The sequence below is a fragment of the Chiloscyllium plagiosum genome, unplaced genomic scaffold (assembly GCF_037043375.1).
Source record: "Chiloscyllium plagiosum isolate Xiang-an unplaced genomic scaffold, Cpla_swu_hap1 HiC_scaffold_22, whole genome shotgun sequence".
Taxonomy (NCBI): Eukaryota; Metazoa; Chordata; class Chondrichthyes; order Orectolobiformes; family Hemiscylliidae; genus Chiloscyllium; species Chiloscyllium plagiosum.
The window spans coordinates 69056999-69075561 of NW_028270160.1; positions in this window are offsets into that span (position 1 = coordinate 69056999).

Sequence of the window (18563 nt, forward strand, 5' to 3'; positions counted from 1 at the left end):
ATGCTATTGGAGCAGTTGCTGTTTATGAGATAAATAGCCCATTATCCTGCTAAGTTTTCCAATAGTTATTCCAACTCTTCTTTCTTTTGTCTGTAATTTGATTTTGATTTTATTGTCACGTGTACTCAGTACAAAGGTATAGGAATACAGTGAGAAGTGTATAATGTCATCACAAAATGCACCATCTTAGGGACAAATACCTCGGCACAGAATCTTACGAAGAAGGTAGAAAGAAAAGAAAGAACAAACTTAAAAATTAACCTTTTTTTATTTTTACAGTAATAATAGTGCTGCATCAAATATATGATGTCAGGAGTGTGATGGAATCCTTCCCACTTGCCTGGATGGGTGCAGCTCTAACAACACTCAAGAAGCTTGACACCATCCAGGATCAAACAACCCGCTTGATTGGCACCACATCTACAATCATTCAATCCCTCTGCGACCGGTGCTCAGGAGCAGCAGTGTGTCTACCTACAAGATGCTCCGCGGAAATTCACCAAAGATCTTTAGGCAGCACCTTCCAAACCCATGACTGCTTCCATCACGAAGGACAAGGGCAGCAAATACCTGGGAACATCACCGGCAAGTTCCCCTCCAAGCCACTCACCACCCTGACTTGGAAATAAACCATTGTTCCTTCAGAGTCGTTGGGTCAGAATCCTGGAATTCCCTCCCTACCGGAATTGTGGGCCAACCCACAGCAAGTGGACTGCAGTGATTCAGGAAGGCAGCTCACCACCACCTTCTCAAGGGGCAAATAGGGATGGGCTGTCAGTGCTGGCCAGCCAGTGATGCCCAAGTCCCATAAAACAAATTTTAAAAAATGAAGTGAGGTTAAAAGCTACATGTTGCAGACACTCTAAGTTTTAAAAGGAAAATAAATAAATAAAGTGCAAGTTCAAACATTACAATCTTTGTTAAGTGCTCAGCCTCAGTGAGATCAGAGACCCACACTAAGGCCACAGCTGGCCGAGAGACTGCACATGCTGGGCCAAGAGATCACCACACCGGGCTGAGAGATCACCGCACCGGGCTGAGAGATCACCGCACCGGGCTGAGAGACCCCACACCGGGCTGAGAGATCACCGCACCGGGCCGAGAGATCACCGCACCGGGCTGAGAGATCACCACACCGGGCTGAGAGATCACCACACCGGGCTGAGAGATCACCGCACTGGGCTGAGAGATCACCACACCGGGCTGAGAGATCACCGCACCGGGCTGAGAGATCACCGCACCGGGCTGAGAGATCATCACACCGGGCCGAGAGATCACCACACCGGGCTGAGAGATCCCCACACCGGGCTGAGAGATCACCACACCGGGCTGAGAGATCCCCACACCGGGCCGAGAGATCCCCACACCGGGCTGAGAGATCACCGCACCGAGCTGAGAGATCACCGCACCGGGCTGAGAGATCACCACACCGGGCTGAGAGATCACCGCACCGGGCTGAGAGATCACCGCACCGGGCTGAGAGATCACCGCACCGGGCTGAGAGATCCCCACACCGGGCTGAGAGATCACCGCACCGGGCTGAGAGATCACCACACCGGGCTGAGAGATCACCACACCGGGCTGAGAGATCACCGCACCGGGCTGAGAGATCCCCACACCGGGCTGAGAGATCACCGCACCGGGCTGAGAGACCCCCACACCGGGCTGAGAGATCACCGCACCGGGCTGAGAGATCACCGCACCGGGCTGAGAGATCACCGCACCGGGCTGAGAGATCACCGCACCGGGCTGAGAGATCACTGCACCGGGCCGAGAGATCCCCACACCGGGCTGAGAGATCCCCACACCGGGCCGAGAGATCACCGCACCGGGCTGAGAGACCCCCACACCGGGCTGAGAGATCACCGCACCGGGCTGAGAGATCCCCACACTGGGCAGAGAGATCACCGCAACGGACTGAGAGACCCCCACACCGGGCTGAGAGATCACCGCACCGGGCTGAGAGATCACCGCACTGGGCTGAGAGATCACCACACCGGGCCGAGAGATCACCGCACCGGGCTGAGAGACCCCCACACCGGGCTGAGAGATCACCGCACCGGGCTGAGAGATCACCACACCGAGCTGAGAGATCACCACACCGGGCTGAGAGATCCCCACATCGGGCTGAGAGATCACCGCACCGGGCTGAGAGATCACCGCACCGGGCTGAGAGATCACCGCACCGAGCTGAGAGATCACCGCACCGGGCTGAGAGATCACCACACCGGGCTGAGAGATCCCCACACCGGGCTGAGAGATCACCGCACCGGGCTGAGAGATCACCACACCGAGCTGAGAGATCACCGCACCGGGCCGAGAGATCACCGCACCGGGCTGAGAGATCACCGCACCGGGCCGAGAGATCACCGCACCGGGCTGAGAGATCCCCACACCGGGCTGAGAGATCACCGCACCGGGCTGAGAGATCACCGCACCGGGCTGAGAGACCCCCACACCGGGCTGAGAGATCACCGCACCGGGCTGAGAGATCACCGCACCGGGCTGAGAGATCACCGCACCGAGCTGAGAGATCACCGCACCGGGCTGAGAGATCACCGCACCGGGCTGAGAGATCACTGCACCGGGCCGAGAGATCCCCACACCGGGCTGAGAGATCCTCACACCGGGCCGAGAGATCACCGCACCAGGCTGAGAGACCTCCACACCGGGCTGAGAGATCACCGCACCAGGCCGAGAGACCCCCACACCGGGCTGAGAGATCCCCACACCGGGCCGAGAGATCACCGCAACGGGCTGAGAGACCCCCACACCGGGCTGAGAGATCACCGCACCGGGCTGAGAGATCACCGCACCGGGCTGAGAGATCACCACACCGGGCTGAGAGATCACCACACCGGGCTGAGAGATCCCCACATCGGGCTGAGAGATCACCGCACCGGGCTGAGAGATCACCGCACCGGGCTGAGAGATCACCGCACCGAGCTGAGAGATCACCGCACCGGGCTGAGAGATCACCACACCGGGCTGAGAGAACCCCACACCGGGCTGAGAGATCACCGCACCGGGCTGAGAGATCACCACACCGAGCTGAGAGATCACCGCACCGGGCCGAGAGATCACCGCACCGGGCTGAGAGATCACCGCACCGGGCTGAGAGATCACCACACCGGGCTGAGAGATCCCCACACCGGGCTGACAGATCACCGCACCGGGCTGAGAGATCACCACACCGAGCTGAGAGATCACCGCACCGGGCCGAGAGATCACCGCACCGGGCTGAGAGATCACCGCACCGGGCTGAGAGATCACCACACCGGGCTGAGAGATCCCCACACCGGGCTGAGAGATCACCGCACCGGGCTGAGAGATCACCACACCGGGCTGAGAGATCACCACACCGGGCTGGGAGATCACCACACCGGGCTGGGAGATCACCACACCGGGCTGGGAGATCACCACACCGGGCCGAGAGATCCCCACACCGGGCTGACAGATCACCACACCGGGCTGAGAGATCATCACACCGGGCTGAGAGATCACCACACCGGGCTGAGAGATCACCACACCGAGCTGAGAGATCACCGCACCGGGCTGAGAGATCACCACACCGAGCTGAGAGATCACCGCACCGGGCTGAGAGATCACCACACCGGGCTGGGAGATCACCACACCGGGCTGAGAGATCACCGCACCGGACTGAGAGATCACCACACCGAGCTGAGAGATCACCGCACCGGGCTGAGAGATCACCACACCGGGCTGGGAGATCACCGTACCGGGCCGAGAGATCCCCACACCGGCCTGAGAGATCACCGCACCGGGCTGAGAGATCACCACACCGAGCTGAGAGATCACCACACCGGGCTGAGAGATCACCGCACCGGGCTGGGAGATCACCGTACCGGGCCGAGAGATCCCCACACCGGGCTGAGAGATCACCGCACCGGGCTGAGAGATCACCGCACCGGACTGAGAGATCACCACACCGAATTGAGAGATCACCGCACCGGGCTGAGAGATCACCACACCGGGCCGTGAGATCACCGCACCGGGCTGAGAGATCACCACACCGGGCTGAGAGATCACCACACCGGGCTGAGAGATCACCGCACCGGGCTGAGCGATCCCCACACCGGGCTGAGAGATCACTGCACCGGGCTGAGAGATCACCGCACCGGGCTGAGAGATCACTGCACCGGGCTGAGAGATCACCGCACCGGGCTGAGAGATCACCGCACCGGGCTGAGAGATCACCGCACCGGGCTGAGAGATCACCGCACCGGGCTGAGAGGTCCCCACACCGGGCTGAGAGACCCCCACACCGGGCTGAGAGATCACTGCACCGGGCTGAGAGATCACCGCACCGGGCTGAGAGATCACCGCACCGGGCTGAGAGATCACCGCACCGGGCTGAGAGATCACCGCACCGGGCTGAGAGATCACTGCACCGTGCCGAGAGATCCCCACACCGGGCTGAGAGATCCCCACACCGGGCCGAGAGATCACCGCACCGGGCTGAGAGACCCCCACACCGGGCTGAGAGATCACCGCACCGGGCCGAAAGACCCCCACACCGGGCTGAGAGATCCCCACACCGGGCCGAGAGATCACCGCACCGGGCTGAGAGACCCCCACACCGGGCTGAGAGATCACCGCACCGGGCTGAGAGATCACCGCACCGGGCTGAGAGATCACCACACCGGGCCGAGAGATCACCGCACCGGGCTGAGAGATCACCGCACCGGGCTGAGAGATCACCACACCGGGCTGAGAGATCACCGCACCGGGCTGAGAGATCACCACACCGAGCTGAGAGATCACCGCACCGGGCTGAGAGATCACCGCACCGGGCTGAGAGATCACCACACCGAGCTGAGAGATCACCGCACCAGGCTGAGAGATCACCACACCGGGCTGGGAGATCACCGTACCGGGCCGAGAGATCCCCACACCGGGCTGAGAGATCACCGCACCGGGCTGAGAGATCACCACACCGAGCTGAGAGATCACCGCACCGGGCTGAGAGATCACCACACCGGGCCGAGAGATCACCGCACCGGGCTGAGAGATCACCGCACAGGGCTGAGAGATCCCCGCACCGGGCTGAGAGATCACTGCACCGGGCTGAGAGATCACTGCACCGGGCTGAGAGATCACCGCACCGGGCTGAGAGATCACCACACCGGGCTGAGAGATCACCACACCGGGCTGAGAGATCACCACACCGGGCCGGGAGATCACCGCACCGGGCTGGGAGATCCCCGCACCGGGCTGAGAGATCACCACACCGGGCTGAGAGATCACCGCACCGGGCCGAGAGATCACCGCACCGGGCCGAGAGATCACCGCACCGGGCCGAGAGATCAACGCACCGGTCTGAGAGATCCCCGCACCAGGCTGAGAGATCACCACACCGGGCTCAGAGATCACCACACCGGACTGAGAGATCACCACACCGGGCCGAGAGATCACCGCACCGGGCTGAGAGATCCCCGCACCGGGCTGAGAGATCACCACACCGGGCTGAGAGATCACCGCACCGGGCCGAGAGATCACCGCACCGGGCCGACAGATCACCGCACCGGGCCGAGAGATCACCGCACCGGGCTGAGAGATCACCGCACCGGGCTGAGAGATCACCACACCGGGCTGAGAGATCACCACACCGGGCTGAGAGATCACCGCACCGGGCTGTGAGATCACCACACCGAGCCGAGAGATCACCACACCGGGCCGAGAGATCCCCACACCGGGCCGAGAGATCACCGCACCGGGCTGAGAGATCACCGCACCGGGCTGAGAGATCACCACACCGGGCTGAGAGATCACCGCACCGGGCTGAGAGATCACCACACCGAGCCGAGAGATCACCACACCGGGCTGAGAGATCACCGCACCGGGCTGAGAGATCACCGCACCGGGCTGAGAGATCACCACACCGGGCTGAGAGATCACCGCACCGGGCTGAGAGATCACCGCACTGGGCTGAGAGATCACCACACTGGGCTGAGAGATCCCCACACCGGGCCGAGAGATCACCGCACCGGGCTGAGAGATCCCCACACCGGGCTGAGAGATCACCGCACCGGGCTGAGAGATCACCACACCGGGCTGAGAGATCCCCACACTGGTCTGAGAGATCACTGCACCGGGCTGAGAGATCCCCACACCGGGCTGAGAGATCACCGCACCGGGCTGAGAGATCACCACACCGGGCTGAGAGATCACCGCACCGGGCTGAGAGATCCCCACACCGGGCTGAGAGATCCCCACACCGGGCCGAGAGATCACCGCACCGGGCTGAGAGATCACTGCACCGGGCTGAGAGATCCCCACACCGGGCTGAGAGATCCCCACACCGGGCCGAGAGATCACCGCACCGGGCTGAGAGATCCCCACACCGAGCTGAGAGATCACCGCACCGGGCTGAGAGATCACCGCACCGGGCCGAGAGATCACCACACCGGGCTGAGAGATCACCGCACCGGGCCGAGAGATCCCCACACCAGGCCGAGAGATCCCCACACCGGGCTGAGAGATCACCGCACCGGGCCGAGAGATCCCCACACCGGGCCGAGAGATCACCACACCGGGCTGAGAGATCACCACACCGGGCCGAGAGATCCCCAAACCGGGATGAGAGATCACCACACCGGGCTGAGAGATCACCGCACCGGGCCGGGAGATCACCGCACCGGGCCGAGAGATCACCGCACCGGGCTGAGAGATCACCACACCGGGCTGAGAGATCACCGCACCGGGCTGAGAGATCACTGCACCGGGCCGAGAGATCCCCACACCGGGCTGAGAGATCCCCACACCGGGCCGAGAGATCACCGCACCGGGCTGAGAGACCCCCACACCGGGCTGAGAGATCACCGCACCGGGCTGAGAGATCCCCACACTGGGCAGAGAGATCACCGCACCGGGCTGAGAGACCCCCACACCGGGCTGAGAGATCACCGCACCGGGCTGAGAGATCACCGCACTGGGCTGAGAGATCACCACACCGGGCCGAGAGATCACCGCACCGGGCTGAGATACCCCCACACCGGGCTGAGAGATCACCGCACCGGGCTGAGAGATCACCACACCGAGCTGAGAGATCACCACACCGGGCTGAGAGATCCCCACATCGGGCTGAGAGATCACCGCACCGGGCTGAGAGATCACCGCACCGGGCTGAGAGATCACCGCACCGAGCTGAGAGATCACCGCACCGGGCTGAGAGATCACCACACCGGGCTGAGAGATCCCCACACCGGGCTGAGAGATCACTGCACCGGGCCGAGAGATCCCCACACCGGGCTGAGAGATCCTCACACCGGGCCGAGAGATCACCGCACCGGGCTGAGAGACCTCCACACCGGGCTGAGAGATCACCGCACCAGGCCGAGAGACCCCCACACCGGGCTGAGAGATCCCCACACCGGGCCGAGAGATCACCGCAACGGGCTGAGAGACCCCCACACCGGGCTGAGAGATCACCGCACCGGGCTGAGAGATCACCGCACCGGGCTGAGAGATCACCACACCGGGCCGAGAGATCACCACACCGGGCTGAGAGACCCCCACACCGGGCTGAGAGATCACCGCACCGGGCTGAGAGATCACCACACCGAGCTGAGAGATCACCGCACCGGGCCGAGAGATCACCACACCGGGCTGAGAGATCACCGCACCGGGCTGAGAGACCCCCACACCGGGCTGAGAGATCACCACACCGAGCTGAGAGATCACCACACCGGGCTGAGAGATCACCACACCGGGCTGAGAGATCACCGCACCGGGCTGAGAGATCACCGCACCGGGCTGAGAGATCACCACACCGAGCTGAGAGATCACCGCACCGGGCCGAGAGATCACCGCACCGGGCTGAGAGATCACCGCACCGGGCTGAGAGATCACCACACCGGGCTGAGAGATCACCACACCGGGCTGAGAGATCCCCACATCGGGCTGAGAGATCACCGCACCGGGCTGAGAGATCACCGCACCGGGCTGAGAGATCACCGCACCGAGCTGAGAGATCACCACACCGGGCTGAGAGATCACCACACCGGGCTGAGAGATCCCCACACCGGGCTGAGAGATCACCGCACCGGGCTGAGAGATCACCACACCGAGCTGAGAGATCACCGCACCGGGCCGAGAGATCACCGCACCGGGCTGAGAGATCACCGCACCGGGCTGAGAGATCACCACACCGGGCTGAGAGATCCCCACACCGGGCTGACAGATCACCGCACCGGGCTGAGAGATCACCACACCGAGCTGAGAGATCACCGCACCGGGCCGAGAGATCACCGCACCGGGCTGAGAGATCACCGCACCGGGCTGAGAGATCACCACACCGGGCTGAGAGATCCCCACACCGGGCTGAGAGATCACCGCACCGGGCTGAGAGATCACCACACCGGGCTGAGAGATCACCACACCGGGCTGGGAGATCACCACACCGGGCTGGGAGATCACCACACCGGGCTGGGAGATCACCACACCGGGCCGAGAGATCCCCACACCGGGCTGAGAGATCACCACACCGGGCTGAGAGATCATCACACCGGGCTGAGAGATCACCACACCGGGCTGAGAGATCACCACACCGAGCTGAGAGATCACCGCACCGGGCTGAGAGATCACCACACCGAGCTGAGAGATCACCGCACCGGGCTGAGAGATCACCACACCGGGCTGGGAGATCACCACACCGGGCTGAGAGATCACCGCACCGGACTGAGAGATCACCACACCGAGCTGAGAGGTCACCGCACCGGGCTGAGAGATCACCACACCGGGCTGGGAGATCACCGTACCGGGCCGAGAGATCCCCACACCGGCCTGAGAGATCACCGCACCGGGCTGAGAGATCACCACACCGAGCTGAGAGATCACCACACCGGGCTGAGAGATCACCGCACCGGGCTGGGAGATCACCGTACCGGGCCGAGAGATCCCCACACCGGGCTGAGAGATCACCGCACCGGGCTGAGAGATCACCACACCGAGCTGAGAGATCACCGCACCGGGCTGAGAGATCACCACACCGGGCCGTGAGATCACCGCACCGGGCTGAGAGATCACCACACCGGGCTGAGAGATCACCACACCGGGCTGAGAGATCACCGCACCGGGCTGAGCGATCCCCACACCGGGCTGAGAGATCACTGCACCGGGCTGAGAGATCACCGCACCGGGCTGAGAGATCACTGCACCGGGCTGAGAGATCACCGCACCGGGCTGAGAGATCACCGCACCGGGCTGAGAGATCACCGCACCGGGCTGAGAGGTCCCCACACCGGGCTGAGAGACCCCCACACCGGGCTGAGAGATCACCGCACCGGGCTGAGAGATCACCGCACCGGGCTGAGAGATCACCGCACCGGGCTGAGAGATCACCGCACCGGGCTGAGAGATCACTGCACCGTGCCGAGAGATCCCCACACCGGGCTGAGAGATCCCCACACCGGGCCGAGAGATCACCGCACCGGGCTGAGAGACCCCCACACCGGGCTGAGAGATCACCGCACCGGGCCGAGAGACCCCCACACCGGGCTGAGAGATCCCCACACCGGGCCGAGAGATCACCGCACCGGGCTGAGAGACCCCCACACCGGGCTGAGAGATCACCGCACCGGGCTGAGAGATCACCGCACCGGGCTGAGAGATCACCACACCGGGCCGAGAGATCACCGCACCGGGCTGAGAGATCACCGCACCGGGCTGAGAGATCACCACACCGGGCTGAGAGATCACCGCACCGGGCTGAGAGATCACCACACCGAGCTGAGAGATCACCGCACCGGGCTGAGAGATCACCGCACCGGGCTGAGAGATCACCACACCGAGCTGAGAGATCACCGCACCGGGCTGAGAGATCACCACACCGGGCTGGGAGATCACCGTACCGGGCCGAGAGATCCCCACACCGGGCTGAGAGATCACCGCACCGGGCTGAGAGATCACCACACCGAGCTGAGAGATCACCGCACCGGGCTGAGAGATCACCACACCGGGCCGAGAGATCACCGCACCGGGCTGAGAGATCACCGCACAGGGCTGAGAGATCCCCGCACCGGGCTGAGAGATCACTGCACCGGGCTGAGAGATCACTGCACCGGGCTGAGAGATCACCGCACCGGGCTGAGAGATCACCACACCGGGCTGAGAGATCACCACACCGGGCTGAGAGATCACCACACCGGGCCGGGAGATCACCGCACCGGGCTGGGAGATCCCCGCACCGGGCTGTGAGATCACCACACCGGGCTGAGAGATCACCGCACCGGGCCGAGAGATCACCGCACCGGGCCGAGAGATCACCGCACCGGGCCGAGAGATCAACGCACCGGTCTGAGAGATCCCCGCACCAGGCTGAGAGATCACCACACCGGGCTCAGAGATCACCACACCGGACTGAGAGATCACCACACCGGGCCGAGAGATCACCGCACCGGGCTGAGAGATCCCCGCACCGGGCTGAGAGATCACCACACCGGGCTGAGAGATCACCGCACCGGGCCGAGAGATCACCGCACCGGGCCGACAGATCACCGCACCGGGCCGAGAGATCACCGCACCGGGCTGAGAGATCACCGCACCGGGCTGAGAGATCACCACACCGGGCTGAGAGATCACCACACCGGGCTGAGAGATCACCGCACCGGGCTGTGAGATTACCACACCGAGCCGAGAGATCACCACACCGGGCCGAGAGATCCCCACACCGGGCCGAGAGATCACCGCACCGGGCTGAGAGATCACCGCACCGGGCTGAGAGATCACCACACCGGGCTGAGAGATCACCGCACCGGGCTGAGAGATCACCACACCGAGCCGAGAGATCACCACACCGGGCTGAGAGATCACCGCACCGGGCTGAGAGATCACCGCACCGGGCTGAGAGATCACCACACCGGGCTGAGAGATCACCGCACCGGGCTGAGAGATCACCGCACTGGGCTGAGAGATCACCACACTGGGCTGAGAGATCCCCACACCGGGCCGAGAGATCACCGCACCGGGCTGAGAGATCCCCACACCGGGCTGAGAGATCACCGCACCGGGCTGAGAGATCACCACACCGGGCTGAGAGATCCCCACACTGGTCTGAGAGATCACTGCACCGGGCTGAGAGATCCCCACACCGGGCTGAGAGATCACCGCACCGGGCTGAGAGATCACCACACCGGGCTGAGAGATCACCGCACCGGGCTGAGAGATCCCCACACCGGGCTGAGAGATCCCCACACCGGGCCGAGAGATCACCGCACCGGGCTGAGAGATCACTGCACCGGGCTGAGAGATCCCCACACCGGGCTGAGAGATCCCCACACCGGGCCGAGAGATCACCGCACCGGGCTGAGAGATCCCCACACCGAGCTGAGAGATCACCGCACCGGGCTGAGAGATCACCGCACCGGGCCGAGAGATCACCACACCGGGCTGAGAGATCACCGCACCGGGCCGAGAGATCCCCACACCAGGCCGAGAGATCCCCACACCGGGCTGAGAGATCACCGCACCGGGCCGAGAGATCCCCACACCGGGCCGAGAGATCACCACACCGGGCTGAGAGATCACCACACCGGGCCGAGAGATCCACAAACCGGGCTGAGAGATCACCGCACCGGGCCGGGAGATCACCGCACCGGGCCGAGAGATCACCGCACCGGGCTGAGAGATCACCACACCGGGCTGAGAGATCACCGCACCGGGCTGAGAGATCACCGCACCGGGCCGAGAGATCCCCACACCGGGCCGAGAGACCCCCACACCGGGCTGAGAGATCACCACACCGGGCTGAGAGATCACCGCACCGAGCTGAGAGATCACCACACCGGGCTGAGAGATCACCGCACCGGGCTGAGAGATCACCACACCGGGCTGAGAGATCACAACACCGGGCTGAGAGATCACCACACCGGGCTGAGAGATCACCGCACCGGGCTGAGAGATCCCCACACCGGTCTGAGAGATCACCACACTGGGCCGAGAGATCACCGCACCGGGCTGAGAGATCACCACACCGGGCTGAGAGATCCCCACACCGGGCTGAGAGATCCCCACACCGGGCTGAGAGATCACCACACTGGGCTGAGAGATCACCACACTGGGCTGAGAGATCACCGCACCGGGCTGAGAGATCACCACACTGGGCCGAGAGATCACCACACCGAGCTGAGAGATCACCGCACCGGGCTGAGAGATCCCCACACCTGGCTGAGAGATCACCACACTGGGCTGAGAGATCACCGCACTGGGCCGAGAGATCACCACACCGGGCTGAGAGATCACCACACCGGGCCGAGAGATCCCCACACCGGGCTGAGAGATCACCGCACTGGGCCGAGAGATCACCGCACCGGGCCGAGAGATCACCGCACTGGGCCGAGAGATCACCACACCGGGCTGAGAGATCACCGCACTGGGCTGAGAGATCACCGCACTAGGCCGAGAGATCCCCACACCGGGCTGAGAGATCACCACACCGGGCCGAGAGATCACCACACCGGGCTGAGAGATCACCGCACTGGGCCGAGAGATCACCGCACCGGGCCGAGAGATCACCGCACCGGGCCGAGAGATCACCGCACCGGGCTGAGAGATCACCGCACCGGGCCGAGAGACCCCCACACCGGGCTGCGAGATCACCGCACCGGGCTGAGAGATCACCGCACCGGGCCGAGAGATCACCACACCGGGCCGAGAGATCACCGCACCGGGCTGAGAGATCCCCACACCGGGCTGAGAGATCACCACACCGAGCTGAGAGATCACCACACCGGGCTGAGAGATCCCCACACCGGGCTGAGAGATCACCGCACCGGGCTGAGAGATCACCGCACCGGGCTTAGAGATCACCGCACCGGGCTGAGAGATCACCACACCAGGCTGAGAGATCACCACATCGGGCTGAGAGATCACCGCACCGGGCTGAGAGATCACCACACCGAGCTGGGAGATCCCCACAACGGGCTGAGAGATCACCGCACCGGGCTGAGAGATCACCGCACCGAGCTGAGAGATCCCCACACCGGGCTGAGAGATCACTGCACCGGGCTGAGAGATCACCGCACCAGGCTGAGAGATCCCCACACCGGGCTGAGAGATCCCCACACCGGGCTGAGAGATCACCGCACCGGGCTGAGAGATCCCCACACCAGGCTGAGAGATCACCACACCGGGCTGAGAGATCACCGCACCGGGCTGGGAGATCACCACACCGGGCTGAGAGATCACCACACCGGGCTGAGAGATCACCACACCGGGCTGAGAGATCACCGCACCGGGCTGAGAGATCCCCACACCGGGCTGAGAGATCACCGCACCGGGCTGAGAGATCCCCACACCGGGCTGAGAGACCCCCACACCGGGCTGAGAGATCACCACACCGAGCTGGGAGATCACCACACCGGGCTGAGTGATCACCACACCGGGCTGAGAGATCACCGCACCGTGCTGAGAGATCCCCACACCGGGCTGAGAGATCACCGCACCGGGCTGAGAGATCCCCACACCGGGCTGAGAGACCCCCACACCGGGCTGAGAGATCCCCACACCGGGCTGAGTGATCACCGCACCGGGCCGAGAGATCCCCACACCGGGCTGAGAGATCCCCACACCGGGCTGAGAGATCACCACACCGGGCTGAGAGATCACCACACCGGGCTGAGAGATCCCCACACCGGGCCGAGAGATCACCGCACCGGGCTGAGAGATCGCCGCACCTGGCTGGGAGATCACCGCACCTGGCCGAGAGATCACCGCACCGGGCTGAGAGATCACCACACCGGGCTGAGAGATACCCACACCGGGCCGAGAGATCCCCACACCGGGCCGAGAGATCCCCACACCGGGCTGAGAGATCACCGCACCGGGCTGAGAGATCACCGCACCGGGCAGAGAGATCACCGCACCGGGCTGAGAGATCACCGTACCGGTCTGAGAGATCACCGCACCGGGCTGAGAGATCACCGTACCGGGCTGAGAGATCACCGTACCGGTCTGAGAGATCACCACACCGGGCCGAGAGATCACCACACCGGGCTGAGAGATCACCGTACCGGGCTGAGAGATCCCCACACCGGGCCGAGAGATCACCACGCCAGGCTGAGATATCACCACGCCAGGCTGAGAGATCACCACACCAGACTGGGAGATGGCTATGCCAGACTGAGAGGTCACTGTGCCGAGCTAAGAGATCCCCAGGCTGGGCTAACAGATCACCACACCAGGCTAACAGATCACCACACCAGGCTGAGAGATCACCGCACTGGACTGAGAGATTTCCACGCCAGCCGAAAAGCGCATCACGCCGAGCGATCGCCACGCCAGGCCGAGTGACGCCACGCCAGGACGAGAGATCCCCATGTCAGGCCGAGAGATTGGCGCGCCATGACAAGAGATCGCCATGCCAGTCTGAGAGATCCCCATGCCAGGCAGACAGATTACCACACCAGGCTGAGAGATCACCATTCTGGGCTGACAGATCACCATGCCAGTCTGAGAGATGTCCATGCTGGGTTGAGAGATTACCACGCTGAGCTAAGAGATCTCCATGAGAGCTGAGAGATCTCAATGTCGGGCTGACAGATTACCACACTGGGCTGAGAGATCAACATGTCAGTCTGAGAGATCAACATGTCAGTCTGAGAGATCTCCATGTCAGGCTGAGAGGTCACCACGCCAGGCCGAGAGATCGCCACACCAGGACAAGAGATCGCTGTACCAGTCTGAGAGATCCCCATGTCGGGCTGACAGATTACCACACTGGGCTGAGAGATCACCGTTCTGGGCTGAGAGATCAACGTGCCAGTCTGAGAGATGTCCACGCTGGGTTGAGAGATAACCACGCCGGGTTATGAGCTCTCCGCGCTGGTCCGAGAGATTACCACGCCGGGCTGAGAGATCACTGTGCTGGGTTGAGCGATGGTTGGGCGGCACTGTGACACAGTGGTTAGCACTGCTGCCTCACAGCGCCAGAGACCCGGGTTCAATTCCCATCTCAGGTGATTATCTGTGCGGAGTTTGCACATCCTCCCCGTGTCTGCGTGGGTTTCCTCTGGGTGCTCCGGTTTCCTCCCACAGTCCAAAAAATGTGCAGGTTAGGTGACTTGGCCAAGATAAATTGCTCGTAGTGTTAGGTGAAGGGGTAAATGTAGGGGAATGGGTCTGGGTGGGTTGCACTTCGACGGGTCGGTGTGGACTTGTTGGGCCGAATGGCCTGTTTCAACACTGTAAGTAATCTTAAAAAATTGCTGGGCTGAGAGGTCGCCACACTTGAATAGTTAAAAAAATGCAGCATGTTGCTGTGCATAGGGACCTGGATGTCCTTGTGCATGAATCACTGAAGATTGGTCTGCAGGTGGAACAGGCTATTAATAAGGCAAATGGAATTTTGTCCTTCATTGCTAAAGGGATGAGTTTAAAAGCAGTGAGATTCTGTTGCAGCTGTATAGGATGCTGGTGAGGGCACAGTTGGCGTACTGTGTGTAGTTTTGGTCTCTTTGTGAAAGGATGGACTGGCACTGGAGGGGGTGCAGAGGAGGTTCACTCGGTTGATTTCAGAGTTGAGGGGTTTAGCTTCTGAGGAGAGACAAAGTAGACTGGGATTATATTCACTGGATCCCATAATATCTCTAACCTTTTGTAGTGCTCTTGAATATATTGGTCAGGATCAGGAGATTTATCCACCTTCATACATTCTAACACCCAACAGCTCCTCTACTGTGAAACAGACTGTCCCCACGATATCACCAGCACGGGAAGGGCAAATGGACAGGGGTCATGGAGGGGAACAGGGGCTAAATGTGCTGTTGGAGGGGGAGGGTGTCCAAAATGAAGGGCAGGGTGCTGTTTCAGGATTGAAAGACAGAAATAGGGAAGAAAAGGAAGAGAAGGAAAGATAGAGGGAAAATGAGAAAAGAAGAAAGAGCAAAAGAGTGAGAAAGAACATAAATAAAGGTAGAAAGAAGAGGCAGGAGAGAAAAATACAAAAGAAGAGGCTGTCAGTAAGAGAGAGAGAGAGAGAGAAAGGTTAGACCACAAGACCATAAGACATAGGAGCAGAAGTAAGGCCATTCGGCCCATCGGGTCCACTCCGCCATTCAATCATGGCTGATGAGCATTTCAACTCCACTTACCCGCGTTCTCCCCGTAGCCCTTAATTCCTTGTGACATCAAGAATTTATCAATTTCTGCTTTGAAGACATTTAGCGTCCCAGCCTCCACTGCACTCTGTGGCAATGAATTCTACAGGCCCACCACTCTCTGGCTGAAGAAATGTCTCCGCATTTCTGTTCTGAATTTACCCCCTCTAATTCTAAGGCTGTGTCCACGGGTCCGAGTCTCCTCGCCTAACGAAAACAATTTTCTCGCGTCCACCCTCTCCAAGCCATGTATTATCTTGTAAGTTTCTATTAGATCTCCCCTTAATCTTCTGAAGTCCAATGAATACAATCCCAGGATCCTCAGCTGTTCCTCATATGTTAGACCTACCATTCCAGGGATCATTCATGTGAATCTCCGCTGGACACGCTCCAGTGCCAGTTCCTGAGGTGTGGGGACCAAAACTGGACACAGTACTCCAAATGGGGCCTAACCAGAGCTTTATAAAGTCTCAGTAGCACAACAGTGCTTCTATATTCCAACCCTCTTGAGATAATTGACAACATTGCATTCGCTTTCTTAATCACGGACTGAACCTGCATGTTTACCTTTAGAGAATCCTCAACTAGCACTCCCAGATCCCTCTGTACTTTGGCTTTACAAATTTTCTCACCGTTTAGAAAGTAATCCATGCTTCTATTCTTTTTTCCAAAGTGCAAGACCTTGCATTTGCTCACATTGAATTCCATCAGCCATTTCCTGGACCACTCCTCCAAGCTGTCTAGATCCTTCTGCAGCCTTCCCACTTCCTCAGTACTACCTGCCTGTCCACCTAACTTTGTATCATCGGCAAACTTCACTAGAATACCCCCAGTCCCTTCATCCAGATCATTAATATATAATGTGAACAGCTGCGGCCCCAACACTGAACCATGCGGGACACCGCTTGTCACCGGCTGCCATTTCGAAAAAGAACCTTTTATCCCAATTCTCTGCCTTCTGTCAGACAGCCAATCCACAATCCATACCAGTCACTCACCTTGAACACCATTGGCCCTCACCTTGCTCAGCAGCCTCCCGTGTGGCACCTTATTAAAGGCCTTTTGGAAGTCTAGATAGACCACATCCACAGGGTTTCCCTGGTCTAACCTACTTGTCACCTCTCCAAAGAACTTCAACAGGTTTGTCAGGCACGACCTCCCCTTACTAAATCCATGTTGACTTGTTCTAATCCGACCCTGCTCTTCCAAGAATTTAGAAACCTCATCCTTAATGATGGATTCTAGAATTTTACCAACAACCGAGGTTAGGCTAATTGGCCTATAATTTTCCATCTTTTGCCTTGATCCTTTCTTGAACAAGGGGGTTACAACAGCGATCTTACAATCATCTGGGACTTTCCCTGATTCCAGTGACTTTTGAAAGATTTCAACCAACGCCTCCGCTATTTCCTCAGCCACCTCCCTCTGAACTCTAGGATGTAACCCATCAGGGCCAGGAGATTTATCAATTTTAAGACCTTTTAGCTTTTCTAGCACTTTCTCTTTTGTGATGGCAACCATACTCAACTCAGCCCCCTGACTCCCTTTAATTGTTTGGATATTCCTCATGTCTTCCACTGTGAAGACTGACGCAAAGTACTTATTAAGTTCTCCTGCTATTTCCTTAGGCTTTCTATAGGTATGTCAGGAATAAAAGAATGACTAGGGTAGGAATAGGTCCAGTCAAGGATAGTAGTGGGAAGTTGCGTGTGGAGGCTGAAGAGATTGGGGAGACACTGAATGAATACTTTTCGTCAGTATTCACCCAGGAACAGGACATTGTTGTCAATGTGAATACTGAGTCACAATTAAGTAGAATGGATGGCTTTGAGGTATGTAGAGAAGAGCTGTTGGAAATTCTGGAAAGGGTGAAAATAGATAAGTCCCCTGGGCCTGATGGCATTTATCCTAGGATTGTCTGGGAAGCAAGGGAGGAGATTGCAGAGCCATTGGCCTTGATTTTTATGTCCTGGTTGTCTACAGGAGTAGTGCCAGAAGATTGGAGGCTAGCAAATGTGGTTCCCTTGTTCAAGAAGGGGAGTAGGGATAACCCTAGTAACTATAGGCCGGTGAGTCTCACTTCTGTTGTGGGCAAAATCTTAGAGAGAAATGTAAGGGATAGGATTTATGAACATCTGGATAGGAATAATGTGATCAAGGATAGTCAGCATGTTTTTGTGAAGGGCAGGTCGTGCCTCATAAACCTTATTGAATTCTTTGAGAAGGTGACTAAGGAGGTGGACGAGGGGAAAGCGGTAGATGTAGTGTATATGGATTTTAGTAAGGCGTTTGATAAGGTTCCCCATGGTAGACTACTGCAAAAAATACGGAGGTATGGCATTGAGGGTGAGTTGGAGGTTTGGATTAGGAATTGGCTGGCTGGAAGAAGACAGAGGGTAGTAGTTGATGGTAAAGGTTCATCTTGGAGTGCAGCTACTAACGGTGTTC